Source organism: Callorhinchus milii, unplaced genomic scaffold, assembly GCF_018977255.1.
Source record: "Callorhinchus milii isolate IMCB2004 unplaced genomic scaffold, IMCB_Cmil_1.0 Scaffold9, whole genome shotgun sequence".
NCBI lineage: Eukaryota > Metazoa > Chordata > Chondrichthyes > Chimaeriformes > Callorhinchidae > Callorhinchus > Callorhinchus milii.
This window is the reverse complement of record NW_024704750.1, coordinates 20,558,307-20,573,456: the sequence shown is the minus strand read 5'-3', so window position 1 is coordinate 20,573,456 and position 15,150 is coordinate 20,558,307.

Below are 15,150 nucleotides of genomic sequence, written 5' to 3'. Positions count from 1 at the left end.
GGATATACACGGGGTCATTGTAACCTGTATAAGAATGGTTTGTTATCTCCATGTAGATGAAATACACCACATACGTAGCCCACAGTATGATGAAGCTGCTGGACACAGTGAAGAGTAAAATGATGGACTTTCTTCGATTCTCCATCTCCTGGTCACTGCCTTTCTCACCATTGTGGCTGATGAGCTCTCTGCGCACTCTGTTGGCCACGAGAATCTTTCTGACTGTCAGAATGTTGAGCAGCAATATCACAAAGAATGCAACACCGGGGGTTAATATTGTGTTTAACCAGTTTAATGCCTTCCACCACGATGACTTATAAAAGATTGCTTTTGTTTTGCAAAACCATGGCACATTGTTGGTTACAAACCAAGGTTCATACATGAAGAACCAGGGAATGTTTTTTACACAACTGATGCCCCAAACTATTGATATAACTTTCATTGCTGTCTTCTCTGTGCAATATCGAGTCTTCAGTTCCTGATAACTGATGGCTACACAGCGATCAAAGGTGAAAACCACTGTTAACCAGGCAGAGCTGTCGGTGGCTACCACAAGCAGACAGGTTCCCAGCGCACACACAGGGGTCATGTCCAGGAAACAAATTGGGAAATACAAGAAATTCATGCGAGTCAGAATGGCATCAAATAGAACCACCAGCAGGTCACTGGCTGCCATGGCCACCAGGTAACAAGAGATACATCTGGAGAGACCACACTTTCCCCGGCTCAGGATCACAATCGCCACCAAGTTAACTGGAAACAAGAGATAGACATGCACATAACTGGCCAGAGTTCCCTTGATGAGCACAGCCTTATTCATGGTATCTATCAATACATGTTCAATAAGTATAATGATCAGTGTTATACTGCTAAAATTTATCAGCACCGAATATGGTACAGTAATAGCTGTGAATCCTCTGTTTGGTAGAAGTTGACTTGAGATTTGTGTAAACATTCAGAAGGTTATGGGCTCAAGCTCCACATTGGGATGTTGAGCCTTGGCTGACACTCAAGTGCAATGCTGGGGGTGCTATTAAAAATGCCATCCTTCTGATGAGACATTGAACCATTTGGTAGATGGTACATGTGGCATGAATCTATTGCAAAAGAGAAGAGCAAAGCATTTCTCGTAGGGTCTGCACCAACAATGTATTCCGCAGATAATAATTTCCTTCATTGCTGTTTCCAGCACCTTGGGATATCCTCCCGGCGTAAAAGACACTATACAACAACAACAACAAGATTGCATTGATAGAGCGCTTTTTACGTCGGGAGGACGTCCCAAGGCGCTGGACAGTTGGGTCAGGACCCGAGCAGGGGGGAAATGTTCAGGGTGAGGGGAGGTAAGGGAGGGAGCGAGGAGGGGGTAGAGAGCCGAGAGGGGAGCTGAAGGCATGGTCGTAGAGAAAGATCTTGAGACCGGCCTTGAAGGAGAAAAGGGAGGAAACAAGGCGAATGCACTGCGGGAAGGAGTTCCAGAGTCTAGGGGCTGAGAGGCTGAAGGCCCGGCCACCGATGGTAGGGCGGTTGGGGCGGGGGATGTGGAGCAGACCGTAGCCAGAGGAATGGAAGTTACAGGCAGGTAATTAGGGGGATAGAAGGTCGGAGAGGTAGGAGGTAGCGAGGCCGTGAATGTCCTTGTAGGTGAGCATGAGGATCTTGAATTCGGTCCTCTGGGGGATGGGGAGCCAGTGGAGGCGAGCGAGGGTGGGAGTGATGTGGTCGCGATACAAATGTAATATTGTTGTTGTTGAACATTGTTATGTGCAAATTGGCTGCAAATATGCCTACAGGATATACACTACGTACTCACTATACATTACACTAAATGAGATTATTATTGTGAGTATTACATCTTCCGATCTTGTGATTCTTTTTATGGGCTGTCAGCTGAGTGTCTAACCTACGTGGAAACCCATTGCCTTACCCAAGAGTAGCCAAACCAGACTGAGAGTTCCACAAGTGCAGGGTATGTTGACATTAACATTTCCCTGGGGCTACAATGGCTTGCGCATTCTCTCCTGTGCAGAAGGACACATTGTGGTAGGATGTAAATCATCAATGAAACTTTGATTGTGTAAAGATTGCTCACCATAATTGACAAAGTATATCAACACCAAAATCACAACAGGAGAGAAACTGAGATGCAAATGATATGCAATGAGTTCACAACATCTCAATATCTTATTACCTAAAACCATTGTTTACCCAACCTCTAAATCTCTTGATGAAATTCCTTCCACAACAAGAGGTGGTGCACAGTAGGATCATTCCTTGCATTTCTGAGACAAGAGCACATTGGCACTTTAACACACTGAAGTCTAGTTTGAAAGGTTTCTAAAAGATTTGCTCTGTAGAAAAGCGCAGTTAACAGATTTTGAAAACATCAATCACGCTGGAGAAAAGTACTCGTCACTTAATTCTATGTTTTGGAAAGTCAAATTTTACCTTTACTAATTCCTACTCTCTTTCATTGTTAATAATGTGTTAAGATATATTAGAAATTTGCTTCCAATATTTGTGGGAGATCAATGTATTGGACAGACCAGCAGCCCCATTTTTCCTACACGAATGAACAAAATGACATTCGGGGAACTGTGGTACTAACTAACAAATGTTTTAGCATTTATGCTGCCCGGTTTAGCCCAGCAAGAATACGGCTCAATATTGCTTGCATTGAGTTTCGCAGAAAGCTGTCATTTCAATAATAAAGAAGTGACAGAAAGCAAATAATGTAGAATGTGTCTCCAGGAGCAACACAGTATACAAATGATACACTGACTTACCTGGAACTCCAATGGTCCCTAGAATGGGATAGTAAATATACATTATCTGGAAAATTAAGTCTGTTTTATAGACTTTTTCTGAGAAGCTGTGATATCTCTCCATTGTGCAAGTAGCGGATTGGACTGATAGTGATGTACTGACGGAGACTCATTTATACAGGAGAGAAATGTCCCCTGAGCCCATCTACCTGCGTCTTCATTTGTGTTAATCACAGTCAGCCGAACAAACAGGTCATGACTGTCACCTCTCCGACACCAACCACTGTCTGGTCAATAATTGGGTGCTGAATTGACATTGTAAAAAACTTTTGATGTCTCGATTCAATTCACAGTATTTCAGCAAGAAACAAGTGGAGATGACTCCAGGTTGTGACATTTACAGTAGAAAAATACACACCTCTGATTTAAAAAGTAGGGGAAGTTGAGAGCCGGAGGAAATATACTCAAACTGAACAATGACTTTCATGGAATTTATGTACAAAACAAAATTTACTTAAATTTCTACAAAAATGTGGAGTGAAGTAAAGTTTCAAGTGATTTCAATAATAATGTGGAGATTGCTCCACAAACATGCAAGAAAATAACATTTCATGCCATTTAGAATCATAGAATTTTACAGCCCATAAGGAGGCCATGTAGAACTTTATTAAATGCCTTTTATTCATATAGTGCCCTTCATGTGGTGTAGCATCTCGGAGCACTTAAAAGTAACGGAGTCTTACCCTGATCCAGTCGGAGAGGGCAGGCGGAGGTGACCCTAAGCACGATCAAAAAGGAAGGTCTTTAGGTGGGATTTGAAGGTGGGGAGGGAGGGGACAAGGTGGAGGGATTGTTTGAGAAAGTTCTAGATCTTCGGGGTGTAGTGACTGAAAGCACGGCAGCCGATGGTGGAGCGGAGTGGTGGGGTACAAACAAGAGGCCAGAGTCAGCTGATTAGAGGCAGCGGGTGGTGGAGTTGGGGGTGAGCAAGTTGGAAAGGTGGGGAGGTGCGAGGGCATGAAGGGATTTGAAAATGAGAGAGGCGTCGATCCGTTCAGAAATTAGGAGCCAGTGCAGCCTGGCAAGGACAGGCCTGGAGTTTTGCACGGGTTAGTATCCGGGCGGCAGAGTTCTGAATTAATTGAACTTTATGTATGGTGGGACTGGGGAGGCCAGCGAGGAAGGTGTTTCAAAAGTCCACCCGGGAAGTGATAAAGGCATGGACGAGGGTTTCGGCTGTTGTGGGTGTGAGGTAAGGACGGAGGCGAGCAATGTGGTGGAAGTGGAAAAGAGTGGTCCTGGTCAGGGAATGGATGTGAGGAACAAAGTAAAGCTGTTTATCGAACCTGATGCCTATATTGTGCATGGGTTTTAGTGAGTTTGAGGGAGAACTAGGGAGGCTGAGGAGTTTAGACCCACAGGAAAGAAGACGTTGACAAGAGCCGAAGAGTATGACTTCCATTGTGCCAAAGTTCAGCTGCAGGAAATTGATGCCCATCCAGGTATTGATGTCCGTCAGACAAGCTGACAGCTGGACGAGAAGCAGAAGTAGATGTCATCTGCATATATGTAGAAGTTGACCCCATGTCTACAGATGACATCACCGAGAGGGAGCGTGTAAATGATGAAAAGAAGGGGGCCAAGGATGGAGCCTTGGGGCACCCACAGGTGAACGTGTGGGGGCGGAAGACGAAAGTCACCCAAGATAAATTGTTGGCAGTTAGTCAAATATGACTCAAAGTATGGAAGTGTGGCCCCATTAAGGTGGATGAGGGAAGAGAGGTGGTGGGGGAGGATCGAGTGATCGACTGTGTCAAAAGTGGCAGAGAGGTCGAGGAGAACAAGGATACAGAGGGAGTCCTGTTCACAGAGAGAGAGAGGACATAATTTGTTAATTTAAAGAGCGCTGTCTCTGTGCTTTGGGCAGGGCGAAACCTGGACTGGAGGGGTTTGAGTAGGGAGTGGAGGGAGAGGTGTCAGTGAAGTTGATTGTATGCGGATGACACACAAATCTACTTTGCCTCCTCCAGTACCAACTTCATGTCCACCGATGTTCTATTAGCTTGTCTGGCAGACATCAGGGCCTGGATAGTGGAAACTTCCTGCAGCTGAATGTGGACAAGACAGAAGCCATCCTCCTTGGCTCACGTCAATGTCTTCATTCCTGCGGATCTGAACTCCTCAACTTCCCCAGCCTCTCCCTCACACTCACCAAACCAGAGCGCAATCTAGGCTACCGATTCGACCCCAAGCTGTCCTTCCTCTCCCACATTTGGTCCCTGATCTGGACCGCCTTCTCCCACCTCACCATATTGTCTGCCACCGACTGTACCTTACCTCAAATGCAGCTGAAACCCTTGTGACCTCCGGCCTGGATTACTAAAATGCACTCTCCCTCAAATCCCTCTGCCTTGTCCCCTCTCTTCCCTTTTTCACGTTGCACCTGAAAACCTTCCGCATCGACTGTGCTTACAGATGTCTTCCCCCCACTCCCCGGCTCACAGTCAGGTTCTGCTACTGTTAACTGCTCTGAAACTCTACCCTGTGTAGAGGGCGCTATATAAGCTATTTTTGGTTTAGTAAAATGTAGCCAGACGAGGATGCTTTGACCAGGGGGACAGGGCCACCGGGGGAATAGGCAGTTTTCCGTGAGCCCAATAGCATCAGAAGGACGTCCAAAGGCGCTGGACAGAGTACAGCATTTCATACCCGAGCTGAGCTCAGGGAGGGAGAAAGGAGGAGAGGGGAAGGGGAGTGACCAATGGTATGGTCGAAGAGGAGGGTTTTGAGGCGGGACTTGAAGGAGGCTAAGGAGGGGTGCGAGGAGGTGTGATTGGGGGATGGAATTCCAGAGGTTGGGGGCAGAGTGGCTGAAGGCTCTCCACCAATGGTGGGGAGGGTGGGTCGGGGGACGTGGATCAGGCCAGAGCCGGCTGAGCGGAGGGAGCAGGCGGGTTGGTAGGGGGTTAGGAGGTCACAGAGGAGATAGGGTGGAATGAGACCATTGAGGGCTAAGTAGGTGAGGACCAGGATTTAGAACTGGATCCTCTGAAGGATAGGGAGCCAATGGAATCGGGCGAGAATGGGGGAGATGGGGTCACGGAGTTTGGTGCGGGAGAGGACATGGGCTGCAGAGTTCTGGATTATCTGCAGCCTGTGGAGGGAGGAGTTGGGAAGGCCGACAAGCAGGCGTTTGCATAGTCGAGTCTGGAGGTGATGAAAGCATGAACAAGAGTTTCAGCGGCCTGAGGGATGAGGTAGTGGTGGAGTCGGGTGATGATACGGAGGTGAGGGAAGGCAGAGCGGGTCATGGCTTGGATGTGGGGAAGAAAAGGCAGTTGAGGGTTGAACAAGACACCTAGGTTTCTGACTGGCTTGATGAGTTGAAGTGTGCAACCCTGGAGGTTGATGCTGCCAGAGCCTGAGGTGCAGAGGCGCTGGGCGAGCCAGTCATGTTCACATTCAACTGTAGGAAGTTTGCCCTCATCCAGACAGTCTGTCAGGACAGCAGTGGTCCTGGAGTTGAGGGTGGACGCAGAAAGATAGAGTTGGGTATTGAGTTGTGCCTTGGAGGGGGCAAGAAAGGGAGCAAGGCGAAAGGATTGTGGGATGTTCCAAAGGTGGGGTCAGAGAGGCTGAAAACTAAGAGTACGCCTCCTAATCCAAGGTGACTTCAACCTCCACTTCATCCCCTCCTGCTCTACCTCTGCCGACTTCTCCTCCCTCCTCTCTTCCCTCAACCACTCCCTCCTCATCCACTCCCCCATTCACATCAGTGGCCACCCCCTTGACCTGGTGATCACCTGGGGCCTCATCATCTTGGACATCACCATCATCGATAAAACCATCTCGGACCACCACTTCATCTCCCTCAACACCTCTGTACCCCTTCCCCTTTCTCAACCCTACACCATCACACACCGTCTGTGGAAAAAAATTTGATCCCTCTCCCTCTCCACTGCCCTGGAGTCATCTGAACTTCTACACCTCTGGCCTTTCATGACCAATATCCCCTCTTTTTTCTACAACTCCCTCTCCTCCATTCTGGATTCCTTTGAGCTCCTCACCTCCGGAACCGCCTCATACTCCTGTAAATCCCCCGGTACACCAGCCATCTCCGTTCCCTCAAGGCATAAGTGCGAGCTGCCGAATGCGCCTGGACCAATTCCAAGCTAACGGTCCATCGGCAGACCTAGATCTACTGCTACTCTTTTGCCTCCGCCAAATCAGCTGGACTTGAAGTTACAAGAAGACAATAAAACCACAAGAATACAATGAAGATACAAAAAGATGCAGTCAGAATACAATAATAATCCTTGCATTTGATATAGCTTTTATGACGTCTTCTCGACGTCTCAAAGGGCTTACAGAATATACTGTAAAGTGAATTGACCGTATATTTGTGGGCGAAACGCGGCAGCCAATTGCGCACAGCAGCATTCCACAAATAGTCGTGGATTGAAAATGACCAATTTATTATTGTTTTGTTTTGGAGGGATTATTATTAGGCTCTGTGTGGAGTAAGGAAACTTGCCCAAGGTTTCGCCCTGACCTGCCTGGAATTGAACCCAGGTGGTTCGCTTTTTTGTTTTTCCACTTCCATATTTGGTAAACAAATCAAGTCAAGTTGACTTGATTACAATAATGATACAGTGAGGATAGAATGAGGGCACATAAAGATGTTAGAGATGAAACAATGTGGAGAACTGAAGCCTTTCTTTATTGCTTATTTTCGTATATCACTTGATATTCAACTTATGTTATCTATTGTTTACCAAACCTGCAGTACCAATCCTTATTTTTGCTGTTCACCCTCATGTTGGAATCCAAAATGGCTTGTACAAGTTATTGAGTTGACTTAAGGATACAACGAAGATCTTTACTGTATCCTCATTGTATTATCAAATCACCTTAAGAACATCTTGTTGTTAATTTATACAACATGCTTCCTGGGAGGTCATGACTTGGAGGTATTTACAACAACAGAGTTTGTAGCTAAGTCAGGGGTGAGGAGAAGTGAGGAGAATGACCATAGATAGAAAAAACAGAACTTCAGGTGTGATCTAAAGTTGGACAAGGAGGAGGCAAGACAGAGAGATTTTGGCCAACAGTTCCTGTTGTCGTAGTGTGTGAAAACATGGCCACTGATGGTGAAGCGCAGGGAATAAGGGATGTGCAGGATCCCAGTACCACCTGAGTGAAGAGAGCAGGTAGAGGAGTGGTGTGTAGGCAGGACACGAACACATTTGAGGCTTAAAGATCTGTGAGTTAAAGCAAGATTGATCTTTCAACTCCTTGGGAACTCACAAGATTTCTTCAGGAAACATTGATCACCATTACTCTGTTGGGTACAACTTGATTTGCTGTATATTGATAGCATTCTGATACTTTGATCATTCTACAAATTTTGGGATAGTGCAGGTTATTGTGAGGCACGGATCATTTTCACACAAGGCAGCGGGATTATCAACAAAGCCAATAGGGAAATGATCTTTTCCTTATGTAACTAATCTATAAATAAGTTGGAATGGATATTTTAACACATGCGTCACTTCCTCTCTGAATTTCCTCTGGGTCACAGCATAAATAAAAGTGTTTGTGGCACTGCTCAGAATGTGAAGCATAATTCCACATTCATACAGGATATACACGGGGTCATTGTAACCTGTATAAGAATGGTTTGTTATCTGCATGTAGATGAAATACACCAGGTATGTAGCCCACAGTATGATGAAGCTGATGGACACAGTGAAGAGTAAAATGATGGATTTTCTTCGATTCTCCATCTCCTGGTCACTGCCTTTCTCACCATTGTGGCTGATGAGCTCTCTGCGCACTCTGTTGGCCACGAGAATCTGTCTGACTGTCAGAATATTGAGCAGCAATATCACAAAGAATGCAAGACAGGGGGTTAAAATTGTTCTGACCAGTTGTACGCCTTCCACCACGATGACGTATAAAATATTGCTTTTGTTTTGCAAAACCATGGCACATTGTTGGTTACAAACCAAGGTTCATACAGGAAGAACCAGGGAATGTTTTTTACACAACTGATCCCCAAAACTATTGATATAACCACCGTTGCTGTCTTCTCTGTGCAATATCGAGTCTTCAGTCCCTGATAATTGATGGCTACACAGCGATCAAAGGTGAAAACCACTGTTAACCAGGCAGAGCTGTCGGTGGCTACCAAAAGCAGACAGGTTCCCAGCGCACACACAGGGGTCATGTCCAGGAAACAAATTGGGAAATACAGGAAATTCATGCGAGTCAGAATGGCATCAAATAGAACCACCAGCAGGTCACTGGCTGCCATGGCCACCAGGTAACAAGAGATACATCTGGAGAGACCACACTTTCCCCGGCTCAGGATCACAATCGCCACCAAGTTAACTGGAAACAAGAGATAGACACGGATATAACTGACTCTTCTTCCCATATTCCTGTGTGTGTCTGTATGTGTGTGTGTGTCTCGCTCACTCTGTCTTTCTCTGTGTGTCTCCCATGTGTAAAGCCATTGCCTTGCGCAAGAATAGCCAAACCAAACTAAGAGCTCCATGTATGGAGGGCTTGTTGCCATTAAAATTTCCCTGGGGCTGCAATGGCTTGCACATTTTCTCCTGTGCACCAGAACAAATTGTGATAGGATGTAAATCAGCAATGTAACTTTGTGTTCCAATGAAGATCCTCCAGAGAGGTCGAGGAGAACAAGGATACAGAGGGAGTCCTGTTCACAGAGAGAGAGAGGACATAATTTGTTAATTTAAAGAGCGCTGTCTCTGTGCTTTGGGCAGGGCGAAACCTGGACTGGAGGGGTTTGAGTAGGGAGTGGAGGGAGAGGTGTCAGTGAAGTTGATTGTATGCGGATGACACACAAATCTACTTTGCCTCCTCCAGTACCAACTCCATGTCCACCGATGTTCTATTAGCTTGTCTGGCAGACATCAGGGCCTGGATGAGTGGAAACTTCCTGCAGCTGAATGTGGACAAGACAGAAGCCATCCTCCTTGGCTCACGTCAATGTCTTCATTCCTGCGGATCTGAACTCCTCAACTTCCCCAGCCTCTCCCTCACACTCACCAAACCAGAGCGCAATCTAGGCTACCGATTCGACCCCAAGCTGTCCTTCCTCTCCCACATTTGGTCCCTGATCTGGACCGCCTTCTCCCACCTCACCATATTGTCTGCCACCGACTGTACCTTACCTCAAATGCAGCTGAAACCCTTGTGACCTCCGGCCTGGATTACTCAAATGCACTCTCCCTCAAATCCCTCTGCCTTGTCCCCTCTCTTCCCTTTTTCACGTTGCACCTGAAAACCTTCCTCTTCGACTGTGCTTACAGATGTCTTCCCCCCACTCCCCGGCTCGCAGTCAGGCTCTGCTACTGTTAACTGCTCTGAAACTCTACCCTGTGTAGAGGGCGCTATATAAGCTATTTTTGTTTAGTAAAATGTAGCCAGACGAGGATGCTTTGACCAGGGGGACAGGGCCACCGCGGGAATAGGCAGTTTTCCGTGAGCCCAATAGCATCAGAAGGACGTCCAAAGGCGCTGGACAGAGTACAGCATTTCATACCCGAGCTGAGCTCAGGGAGGGAGAAAGGAGGCGAGGGGAAGGGGAGTGACCAATGGTATGGTCGAAGAGGAGGGTTTTGAGGCGGGACTTGAAGGAGGCTAAGGAGGGGTGCGAGGAGGTGTGATTGGGGGATGGAATTCCAGAGGTTGGGGGCAGAGTGGCTGAAGGCTCTCCCACCAATGGTGGGGAGGGTGGGTCGGGGGACGTGGATCAGGCCAGAGCCGGCTGAGCGGAGGGAGCAGGCGGGTTGGTAGGGGGTTAGGAGGTCACAGAGGAGATAGGGTGGAATGAGACCATTGAGGGCTAAGTAGGTGAGGACCAGGATTTAGAACTGGATCCTCTGAAGGATAGGGAGCCAATGGAATCGGGCGAGAATGGGGGAGATGGGGTCACGGAGTTTGGTGCGGGAGAGGACATGGGCTGCAGAGTTCTGGATTATCTGCAGCCTGTGGAGGGAGGAGTTGGGAAGGCCGAAAAGCAGGGCGTTTGCGTAGTCGAGTCTGGAGGTGATGAAAGCATGAACAAGTGTTTCAGCGGCCTGAGGGGTGAGGTAGTGGTGGAGTTGGGTGATGATACGGAGGTGAGGGAAGGCAGAGCGGGTCATGGCTTGGATGTGGGGAAGAAAAGGCAGTTGAGGGTTGAACAAGACACCTAGGTTTCTGACTGGCTTGATGAGTTGAAGTGTGCAACCCTGGAGGTTGATGCTGCCAGAGCCTGAGGTGCAGAGGTGCAGGGCGAGCCAGTCATGTTCACATTCAACTGTTGGAAGTTTGCCCTCATCCAGACAGTCTGTCAGGACAGCAGTGGTCCTGGAGTTGAGGGTGGACGCAGAAAGATAGAGTTGGGTATTGAGTTGTGCCTTGGAGGGGGCAAGAAAGGGAGCAAGGCGAAAGGATTGTGGGATGTTCCAAAGGTGGGGTCAGAGAGGCTGAAAACTAAGAGTACGCCTCCTAATCCAAGGTGACTTCAACCTCCACTTCATCCCCTCCTGCTCTACCTCTGCCGACTTCTCCTCCCTCCTCTCTTCCCTCAACCACTCCCTCCTCATCCACTCCCCCATTCACATCAGTGGCCACCCCCTTGACCTGGTGATCACCTGGGGCCTCATCATCTTGGACATCACCATCATCGATAAAACCATCTCGGACCACCACTTCATCTCCCTCAACACCTCTGTACCCCTTCCCCTTTCTCAACCCTACACCATCACACACCGTCTGTGGAAAAAAATTTGATCCCTCTCCCTCTCCACTGCCCTGGAGTCATCTGAACTTCTACACCTCTGGCCTTTCATGACCAATATCCCCTCTTTTTTCTACAACTCCCTCTCCTCCATTCTGGATTCCCTTGAGCTCCTCCCCTCCGGAACCGCCTCATACTCCTGTAAATCCCCCGGTACACCAGCCATCTCCGTTCCCTCAAGGCATAAGTGCGAGCTGCCGAATGCGCCTGGACCAATTCCAAGCTAACGGTCCATCGGCAGACCTAGATCTACTGCTACTCTTTTGCCTCCGCCAAATCAGCTGGACTTGAAGTTACAAGAAGACAATAAAACCACAAGAATACAATGAAGATACAAAAAGATGCAGTCAGAATACAATAATAATCCTTGCATTTGATATAGCTTTTATGACGTCTTCTCGACGTCTCAAAGGGCTTACAGAATATACTGTAAAGTGAATTGACCGTATATTTGTGGGCGAAACGCGGCAGCCAATTGCGCACAGCAGCATTCCACAAATAGTCATGGATTGAAAATGACCAATTTATTATTGTTTTGTTTTGGAGGGATTATTATTAGGCTCTGTGTGGAGTAAGGAAACTTGCCCAAGGTTTCGCCCTGACCTGCCTGGAATTGAACCCAGGTGGTTCGCTTTTTTGTTTTTCCACTTCCATATTTGGTAAACAAAATTACAATAATGATACAGTGAGGATAGAATGAGGGCACATAAAGATGTTAGAGATGAAACAATGTGGAGAACTGAAGCCTTTCTTTATTGCTTATTTTCGTATATCACTTGATATTCAACTTATGTTATCTATTGTTTACCAAACCTGCAGTACCAATCCTTATTTTTGCTGTTCACCCTCATGTAGGAATCCAAAATGTCTTGTACAAGTTATTGAGTTGACTTAAGGATACAACGAAGATCTTTACTGTATCCTCATTGTATTATCAAATCACCTTAAGAACATCTTGTTGTTAATTTATACAACATGCTTCCTGGGAGGTCATGACTTGGAGGTATTTACAACAACAGAGTTTGTAGCTAAGTCAGGGGTGAGGAGAAGTGAGGAGAATGACCATAGATAGAAAAAACAGATCTTCAGGCGTGATCTAAAGTTGGACAAGGAGGAGGCAAGGCAGAGGGATTTTGGCCAACAGTTCCTGTTGTCGTAGTGTGTGAAAACATGGCCACTGATGGTGAAGTGCAGGGAATAAGGGATGTGCAGGATCCCAGTACCACCTGAGTGAAGAGAGCAGGTAGAGGAGTGGTGTGTAGGCAGGACACGAACACATTTGAGGCTTAAAGATCTGTGAGTTAAAGCAAGATTGATCTTTCAACTCCTTGGGAACTCACAAGATTTCTTCAGGAAACATTGATCACCAATACTCTGTTGGGTACAACTTGATTTGCTGTATATTGATAGCATTCTGATACTTTGATCATTCTACAAATTTTGGGATAGTGCAGGTTATTGTGAGGCACGGATCATTTTCACACAAGGCAGCGGGATTATCAACAAAGCCAATAGGGAAATGATCTTTTCCTTATGTAACTAATCTATAAATAAGTTGGAATGGATATTTTAACACATGCGTCACTTCCTCTCTGAATTTCCTCTGGGTCACAGCATAAATAAAAGTGTTTGTGGCACTGCTCAGAATGTGAAGCATAATTCCACATTCATACAGGATATACACGGGGTCATTGTAACCTGTATAAGAATGGTTTGTTATCTGCATGTAGATGAAATACACCAGGTATGTAGCCCACAGTATGATGAAGCTGATGGACACAGTGAAGAGTAAAATGATGGATTTTCTTCGATTCTCCATCTCCTGGTCACTGCCTTTCTCACCATTGTGGCTGATGAGCTCTCTGCGCACTCTGTTGGCCACGAGAATCTGTCTGACTGTCAGAATATTGAGCAGGAATATCACAAAGAATGCAAGACAGGGGGTTAAAATTGTGTTTGACCAGTTGTACGCCTTCCACCACGATGACGTATAAAATATTGCTTTTGTTTTGCAAAACCATGGCACATTGTTGGTTACAAACCAAGGTTCATATGGGAAGAACCAGGGAATGTTTTTTACACAGCTGATTCCCCAAACTATAGCTATAACCACCGTTGCTGTCTTCTCTGTGCAATATCGAGTCTTCAGTCCCTGATAATTGATGGCTACACAGCGATCAAAGGTGAAAACCACTGTTAACCAGGCAGAGCTGTCGGTGGCTACCAAAAGCAGACAGGTTCCCAGCGCACACACAGGGGTCATGTCCAGGAAACAAATTGGGAAATACAGGAAATTCATGCGAGTCAGAATGGCATCAAATAGAACCACCAGCAGGTCACTGGCTGCCATGGCCACCAGGTAACAAGAGATACATCTGGAGAGACCACACTTTCCCCGGCTCAGGATCACAATCGCCACCAAGTTAACTGGAAACAAGAGATAGACACGGATATAACTGACTCTTCTTCCCATATTCCTGTGTGTGTCTGTATGTGTGTGTGTGTCTCGCTCACTCTGTCTTTCTCTGTGTGTCTCCCATGTGTAAAGCCATTGCCTTGCGCAAGAATAGCCAAACCAAACTAAGAGCTCCATGTATGGAGGGCTTGTTGCCATTAAAATTTCCCTGGGGCTGCAATGGCTTGCACATTTTCTCCTGTGCACCAGAACAAATTGTGATAGGATGTAAATCAGCAATGTAACTTTGTGTTCCAATGAAGATCCTCCACCATCATTGACATCAGAGTATCTAAACACCAAAATCACAACAGGAGAGAAACAGAGATCAATGCTACGCGACAAGTTCACAGCATCGCTGTATCTTATTACCTAAAATCATTGTCCAATCTTCCCAACCTCTAAATATCTTGATGGAATTCCTTCCACAACAAGGCGTGGTGCACAGTGAAATATCCCTTGCATGTCTGAGACAAGAGCACATTAGCAAACCTTTAACACACTGCAGTTTCTGAAAGATCTGTTCACCACAAGTGCGCAGTTTTACAACAGATTTGTGAAACTATCAGTCAAGCTGGGGAAACGTACTCATCACCGCATTCTATGTTTTGGAAATTCAAACTTTAACAATAATAATCCTTACCCTCTTCCTTAATAATGTATTAAGAGTTAACAATAGTTAGCTTCCAATATGTGTGGGAGATCAATTTATTCTGCAGACCAGCAGCCCCATTTTACTGACATGAATGATCATGTTGATGATATCCGGGCAGCAGAGACTCTTATTAACAGATGTTTTAGTGCCTGTGCTCACCAGGTACAATCCAGCAAGAATAAGCCTCAATATTGCTTGTGTTGAGTTTTGCAGGAAGCCTATCATTTCAATAATAAAGATGTGACAGAAAGCAAATAATGAAAAAAACGTGTGCAATGTCTCACTGAGAAGATTCGCTGAATAAATAAAAATGCAACACATGTTTGTATCGCAGCGATCAGGTTATCAGACTATCTCCAGGAGCAATACAATGTTTATGGCACTGACTTACCTAAAACTCCAATGGCCCTAGAATGGGATAGTAAATGTACATTATCTGGAAAATGAAGTCTGGTTT